Genomic DNA, 8,379 nt, shown 5'->3' on the forward strand with positions numbered 1-8,379 from the left:
TGTATTCCGTTAGCTCCGCTTTGTATTTATTCCAGACTTGCTTCCTTTGTTTAGCCTGGTTCTTCCTTCCAGCTTTCAATTTGTTCTTTAGCCTTGTTAGTCTTTGCTCATCATTTTCATTGCTGTCGCTTTTCTCATCTGGCGAGATGTTGCCTTCTGATTCGTCTGAAGATTTTATATCTGGTATCTGTGGTGGTTCCAAAGGTTGTTCTAACTGCTCCGCCATGTATACAGTATACCTCTTCCGAGCTCTTCTTGTATGATATTCCATCCTTCATTTTGTTGAGCTGTCTGTAGCTTCTGAACTGGATCCGAGTTCTTTTCCCCCTTGATAAGGTAGTTCTTCAATGCGCGTGCCAGTCTAGACTTTGCTTGAGGTGAAAGAACCTGGCCAATGCACCACACAATCTTGCGGGGTCAATGTCAAGATCATCCCTTCTTGTGCTCCCTCTAGGAGTATTCTTCTTGCTGAGTTCATCTTGTTTTGGGTAAAGTGTTGATAGACTGATGCCGCGTTGCGCAGTCCATAAGTTCCCAAGTTCTTCTTTGAGTTGTACAGGTCGTATCCCTTCGCGATTATTGTTGTGTCTCCGAGTCCAATTAGGCTTGGCTCTTGTGCCGTGAAGATTGTCTTGGAATCAGGTTGTATCTCTTTTTCAGAGTTGGTTTCATATCCGCTTTCTTCCTTATTCCGAGTTGTATCCGAAGTTGAGAGTTTCGTCATCTTCTTAGTGAGTTTGTATTGAACTTCATCATCGAATTCTTTTTCTTCTCAGAGACGAGTACAAAGCTTGTTGTCACCATTAGCCTTGCAGATCCAGGATCCAAAGACAAAGGTTGTTCCTGCCGAAAAGGTCATCTTGAGGTTGAGGTCCGCCGAACTCTCAAGAAAAAATTCATCGAAAGCCCCTACCTAGCGCGCCAGCCGTCGATGTTTTACCATCGATAGCCTGCCACTGGGGTAACCAGGACAGTTGTTCGGGCTTTGGCAAATAGCGGAATTCAGCAGTTACGCAAAGAGACTCACGATTTATACTGGTTTAGGCCCTCGACTTGGTCGAGTAATAACCTTACGTCCAGTTTTGGCGTTAGCCTGTTTGCATTGTATTGCTTTGAGTATCGGGTATGTGTTCTCTTCTTACAATGGGTACCCTCACCAGCCCTTTATAGTCTAGGCGCTGAGAGGCGTTGTTTGTGTCCTATTCGGATACACGGTCAGAGTCCTAAGCTACGCTTCGGGTGCCTTTCCTTGTATATTTTGAGTTGGAGTTTTCAGTTTTGCACGTTGCTTTGCTCCACGTTCTTCTTGGCAATTAGGCTGTAGGCCTTGTTACCAAGGCCTACCTCCCTACAGTATGGTCTATGGGGGGCCCAGTAGGGTTCCCCATCAACAGACTTGTTGCTCTCTTATCGTGGGTTCTAGATCTTTCCGGACTGACTATCAGGGTTTCTTTTTGGTGGAGGAGGTCCTTGCACCGCACTAAGTCTGGGACTCAGGGGCAGGGGCTTGGAGTCTCAGTTTAGATGGGGACCTAGGACCCCAGGACAGGAGGGTGATGGGTTGGTCCTGCTTGTGCCCGGGGTACAAGCGGGGCGTGTGTTTTTGGGGTACCCAACTGGGGGCATTGATTCGTGAATCACCGGACAATCTAGTATGGCTTGTTTCATGTCTAGCACCGTAGTAAGAACTGAAAGATGAAAGATAGAATGGAAAAAGGAACTCTGATTGCTTACCACCTGCTTGAAAGTAGCATAGGTGCTTACATAGAATGGTTTGTTAATGAACCAATGCGGCTATTAATAAAAATCAAATATAAGAACGCACTCTTAGTAATGCTTCCTGCAAATGCAATAAACCCACAAGCCAGATAGCCTTGCATATCCTTGAGTCTTTTCTTTTCTTCTGTCGGGTAAGTCTTGCTGAGTATAATTGAGTACTTAGGGGTTTATTCCCCCTGTTGCAGATGACAGGTGGATGCTAAAGCTGACCCTTATGTGTGGATACCTCCTGGTGGGCTCAGCGAGGATTCCTTTACGCTGTGATCATAGTTTTTATTTACAACTCTCACCAAATGCTTTTATAAATGAAAGTTTCACAATCTGTTGTCGTAGTTTATATATCAATACTTCATCATGTCATCTTAGATATTTATTTCCACTGTAATTCGGATCACTTGTTTATATTTTGCTGTTCAACTAAATTGTTTATAACTCTGATAATATGTTCATATTCCGCTGTTATAAATGATAAATATTGTACTATGATGTTACATGCAAAGTGATGTAAGAAATGGTTAAGAATGATGTAAGCTTTATTATCTCATTTGTGATCCTGATGGCAAAAAATGTGGATTTTTAGGTTCTCCCATGGGGTGTGCCCGACGAAACCGAGTAATTTAGTGTTCTCCCCTGAGTGCTTAGTGTCTAATGGAAGACGAGTACTCCTGGGAGGCATTAGATTAGGCAGTTCTACCACACGTGTCTAGCCTCTTCTCGTTCAACAATGATGGCGGTGCTGACTACTCGGTTGGTCGCTGTGATGTAGATTAGCAGGGTTTCATCCTTTTGGGGGGCGATCATGATCAAAGGTGTGGTGAGGAACCGCTTGAGCTCCACGAATGCCTTGTCATTGTTCTTTGACCAGACAAATTTCTCTTGAGACTTGAGTAGCTTTAAGAAGGGGAGTCCCTTTTCGCCCAGATGGGATATGAAACGAGTTAAAGCCGCCAACACCTCATTAGCTTCATGTTGGTCACCACCGTTATCTTCTTAAGGTTGGTTTTGATGCCATGATGGCTGATAATGCTGCCTAGCAGGATACTGGATGGAACACCGAAAATGCACTTAGTGGGATTTAGCTTTCATCGATATACTTTCAGGGCTTTGAAAACTTTGGCGAGGTCGGCGTTGAGGGTGTTAGCAATCCTAGACTTGACCACCACGTCATCGACATAATCCTTGACATTCTTACCTATCTAGTCCTTGAGGCAGTGTTGGATGGTTCTTTGATAGGTCGCACCCGCGTTCTTAAGCCCAAAGGACATGGTCGTGTAGCAGTAGGCACCGAAGGGCGTGATGAACGACGTCTTGATTTGGTCTTCTTCCTTTAACATGATCTGGTGATAACCATAATAGCAATCTAAAAAGCACAGGAGCTCACAGCAGGCCGTGGAGTCAACGACCTCGTCAATGCGAGGTAAGCTGAAGGGGTCTTTAAGACAGTGTTTGTTGAGATCGATGTAATCAACGCACATTCTCCATTCTTTATTCTTTTTCTTACAAGAACCAGGTTGGATAACCACTTCGGATGATACACCTCTTTAATAAAACCGACAGCTAAGAGCCTGGTTACTTCTACACTCATGGCCTCCTTTTTGTCCAGCGCGAATTGTCGAAGCTTCTGCTTGATTGGCTTGGCGGTAGCCAAGACATTTAAGGAGTGCTCAATCAGCTCCCAAGGCCCGCCAGATATGTCCATAGGTTTCCACACGAACACATTGACATGCTCCCTTAGGAAGTTGATGAGCGTGTCTTCCTATTTAGGTTCGAGGCTGGCCCCAATCCGAGCAGTCTTAGACTGGTCACCGGGGATGAGGGCTACTTCCTTCATCTCCTTGGACTTGGTTGATACTCAGGTAGCCTCCATGGTTGGGATCTCTAGGTCTTCTAGAAAGATCAGCTAGGAAGTCACGATGCAGTACTGCATGCATATGGAGATGTCAGTTGCCTCAGTGAGCGCAAAGCTTTCCTTCTCATAGTTGTAGGCGATGTCGAGGTTGGCACGCAGGGAAAGGACCCCTTGCTCCATCAGCATCTTCAACATTAGGTATGTATAGTGCGGTATGGCCATGAACTTGGCAAGAGCTAGTCGGCCGAGGATGGCATGGTATGCCATGTTGAAATCAGCGATGAGGAAGTTGACGTAATCGACGTGGAAATGCTTGGAGGTGCCAAACTAAACTGGCAGTGTAATCTATCCCAAGGATAGGGAAGCCTTCCCAAGAACGATTCCCCAGAATGGAGAGTCCATGGGGTGAGGTCTTCCTTCTTGAGCCCTAGCTCCTCCAGAGATCCAGCGAAGAGGATGTTGAGGGCGCTCCCTCTGTCGATGAGGAACTTCTGGAAGCACACGTCCTTGATTATGGGATCTAGGACGAGTGGAAACACCCTAGGTATGGGATGTCAGTCCACTGATCAGCCCTAGAGAAGGTGATCGGGTGCTTCGACTAGTCGAGGTACTTGGGATCAGCGACGGGGCTATCATATGTAGCAACCGACATGACGCGGTGAGCTATAAGCTTTTGCTCTCGCTTGTCTTTGGAGACAGCTCTCCCACCAAAGATGGTGGTGATGATCTTGGTGGGATCCTGGTAGGAGGGGCCCTTGTTCTTACCTTGTTCTCCGCATTGACCATCTTCGGTCTCATTATCGTCACATCATGGCTTCTTTGATGATTCGCCACCGAGCACTATCTTCTAGCCTCTGCACTCTCGCATGGTGTGCTTGGCATCCTTGTGAATAGGGCATGGGCCATCTAGCAGGTTGCCAAAGTCAACGTTGTAGGTGCGCTTGGCATGGGTATTGATGGTGTTGATCGAGCTATCAGGCCAATGATGTCGGTCTTGTCTGCCTCTCGAGCTATCCGGACGATCGTCACACTAGGGCTCACGATCATCTTGATGGTGGTGATGGTCGTCATGGCGGTCTTGATCATCACAGCGGTGATCACGGTCGTCATAGCGCCTGTCTTCATGATGGTCATCATCGTGGCGCTGGTGGTGAGCGGAGCGGGCAGCTCATTCGGTTTCTTCGGCGTCGGCGTATCCATTTGCAGTTTGTATACTGGTTAAGTATGATGGGAAGATAGTTTGCCATTACATCTTTGTCTCCGCCATGGCTTTCACGAAGATCTCGTATAGAGTTAGCCACTGAGCAGGGTTGGCCTTTCCATCATAGGTGTTAACACCAATAACCTTGAAACCCACATGCCACCGAACAGCACTGAGCCTTTCTATAAAGTGGCGAAGTCCTGATGCGTCGGCAAGGAGTGGTGCTTGGGGGATAGCAAATCCCTCATGTTCGGCGTCAAACCACCAGCGATGCTCCATCTCTGCTTTGTAGCGTGTGGACCTACTGTTTTCGATGTGGTCACAAACATCTGCACTGACATTGATGTAGTCACGAAGGTCACAAGGGAGGGGTTGATTGACCTCCTGGTTGTGGTTACCGCCCCAACCTCCCTGGGGCATGGAGGGCGGGCATCATGGCATGAATGAGCTTCATAGTTGCCTCTAGATCCTCTATAGAGGTAGGGACCTCTGGCCAGAGGTAGGGACATCGGCACCATGATGCTGGCCTCCTTCGTCACGGCGAGAGCAGCGGCTATGAGCTAACATGGTGGAATAAGATGGGGCGTCGTTCCAGAACTCGTTGACTTGGACTTGTGCAGCTATGATATATGCTCAGACCTTCTGGACCTCTGGAGTATGAGGGAGTTTGTCGAGCTCGTTGAAAGCGATGGCTAGATTAGCGCTCAGAGTCTGGTAGACTGGCCGGTCGCCCACCATGTCGAATGCTTCTTCTAGATTACGTTGATTGCAGGGCGGGCCGCTACCATCCTCGTCGGCCCTTTGGGCTACTTCTGCATCTTGGTGGCATTGGCAATCGACATTCTTCGCTAGAAGAGCTTCGTGCTCTTTAGCGGTCTCGCTGTCCTTGGTGACGCTGTCGTGGCTAACATGAAAAATCACACCCTAGAACCTCGAAGGGACAGCAAGGCAGCTTGATACGGTCTTGGTTGAGCCTTTAGAATAATCATTGGGGCTATCATTTAGAACATTGTGGATAGATTCGATCGGAAGAGGGCAATCATCCGAGAGCTAGAGAATAGCCACCATGTTGACCACAGGCGCAGGCTAACCGGAGTCAGACAAGTCGATCATGTAAAGGTCAGAGATGTGGTCGCACTCGACGTGGTTGACGAAGAGGTGTTGGATGGCGTTCTAGTATGCAGATCCCACACCCTCTAGCCTGAAGGGATAGGACCTCGGTGGGTTCTACATTAAGGCTCGTAGTTGGTCAAGCGTAGGTCGGTAGCGGAAAGTGCTCAGCGTCGCGCCGTGCGCCCCTCAGGAGCAGCCGTGATCACCAGATCGAAATCTGGCCACCTCGAACGGTGTAGCCAAACAGGATGATCGTCACTCGCTTTGGATTGATCTAAGACCGAATCCACGAGGAGCTAATATTCCGCTAAGCAGTCAATGACCCGATCGATGGATGCGATCATATCATCACTGCTGATAGATCTTCTAACCCAACGGCGGGGTGCCGGGATCAGAGATGTCATTGCAGGTGTTGGCACAATCGATGCTGGGTGATCCTGCACCGCCTCCATGATCCTCTAGTTACCGTCGGGGCTGATGACCCAGGTCATGGATCCGACCATGAAGATTTGGCCCGGCTCGAGAAGGGCGATGGAGCTCAAAAAGGTGACCATCTGGTTCGCCATGAATTCAGCACGCACACCCCCTACCTAGCACGTCACTATCGACGAAATCTGGTCGGTAGTCTACCGAGGGGTATACCCACGGTAGTAGATGAATCGATGGAGGTGCGCGTGAGGAAACCGAATAGTGACACAGAACGCAAGAGATAGGGATTATACAGGTTCAGGCCATCAGTTTGACGTAATACCCTATGTAATGTGTCTTTGTGAATTGTATTGCGTATGATCAGATAAAAATGAGCAGGTTCCTACCCGCCTTATATAGCCTAGGGGTAGGGTTATAGATCGATTATTTCTATCCTGGTCGTCTTACAAGATAGGAAGTTATAGATATTTCTGTAATCTAGCATATCCGAGCAGATTTCCTAGATCACCGAGGATCTTTACGCAGTCCCGCGAGGCACGCTGACCTGCGCCGTACTTCACGCGACGTCATGTTGTAAGCTAGGCCTCGACTACTAGTGCAACCCATACGCAGTCTTGTGGGCTGGGCCTCCCCTAGCAGCTCGGCCCATATATAGCCCTACGGGTATCAGGAGTCATACCCCCACAGTGAGTAAGATGTGCCAAGAGAGGAGAGTGAAAAATAATAGCTCACTCTATTATGCGTGAGAGAAAACAACAGCTTGAGGAGAATAATGGTCATGTTCGTTTCTCTTATAATCCGTACTTTTCAGCTTGTTTTTTCAATCGAAATAGTATTTTTTTCTGACAACAAATAAGCCAGAACAGTGTTTCGGCTTTTTTTTCAACGAAGCGAACGGAGCCGATGCCTGACCATGAGTCAAACGGAATGGTAGTAATGTTGCCCGTAAGAATGCATGAACTATGGCGTTGACTTCATTGATCTGTTTTGAATTACTGTCGATGTTTTACCACCGATAGCCTACCACGGGGGTACCCGGGGCAGTATGTTCGGGCTTCGGCGTATGCCGAACTCGATGGTTTACGCAAGAGACAGCCGATTTATCCTGGTTCAGGCCCTCGATCGTAGATCGAGTAATAACCTTACGTCCAGTCGGCCTTAGCCTTTGCGTTGGATCGATTATGATCTGCTCTGTTCTTTTCTTTTGACAGGAGCATTGCCCTCCTTTATATAGTCAGGAGGCCAGAGTCCTAGTCGGTTTATAATAAGATTTCCTAGTAGGATTACTTGATAGTTCTACTACTAAGATTTACATGGGAAGAATCCTAGTTGAACTAGATCTTCTCTCTCCCTTGCGGGGTATCCTATGGGTCCCGTATCGATAAGCCCCCGAGCACTTCATGGTTGAGCTCTGAAAGTCTCGCTCTGCCCCTTCAAATCTTGTTGAGTAGGAATAAGATGTCATCCGAGTGCTTTCTAGAGTGAAACCTTGCAGCGCTTCTTAGGATCTTTGAGTGGTGGGTGCTTTTTTGAAGAAAAAATACATCCATCTGGTTGTAGCCCTCGAGCCTCTTGCTATTTGGAACAAGGAGCTGGAGGATCTTGTCTTGAAGTTGTTCCGATTGTTCGTTGAAGTTTTATCAAAAAGAACTCGAATATGGCTCGTTCTGGGTTCTTTTTGTCATAATGTCTTGAAATGGTCTGTGTTGAGGAAGTCTTTTGGTGATGTGCGCTTTTTCAAAGAAAAAGTGCACTCACTGAGTGTAGCCCCCGAGCCTCTTGCTATTTGGAACAAAAAGTTGGAGGGTCTTGATCCTTTATGTTGTTTGAAAATTTGTGTTCTGAAGTAGTCCCCAAGACTTGGATTAAACCATCGTCCGAGTAGTCTCGTGGCATCCTTCCAAAGCGGCCTTTTAGTCTTGGATTAAACCATCATCCAAGTAGTTTTGCGGCGTGCAGCCTCCGAGCTTATGTCCAGGTTCCTTTTTGGTGAAATTGCACTCACTGA

The sequence above is a fragment of the Miscanthus floridulus genome, chromosome 2 (assembly GCF_019320115.1).
Source record: "Miscanthus floridulus cultivar M001 chromosome 2, ASM1932011v1, whole genome shotgun sequence".
Classification (NCBI taxonomy): Eukaryota; Viridiplantae; Streptophyta; class Magnoliopsida; order Poales; family Poaceae; genus Miscanthus; species Miscanthus floridulus.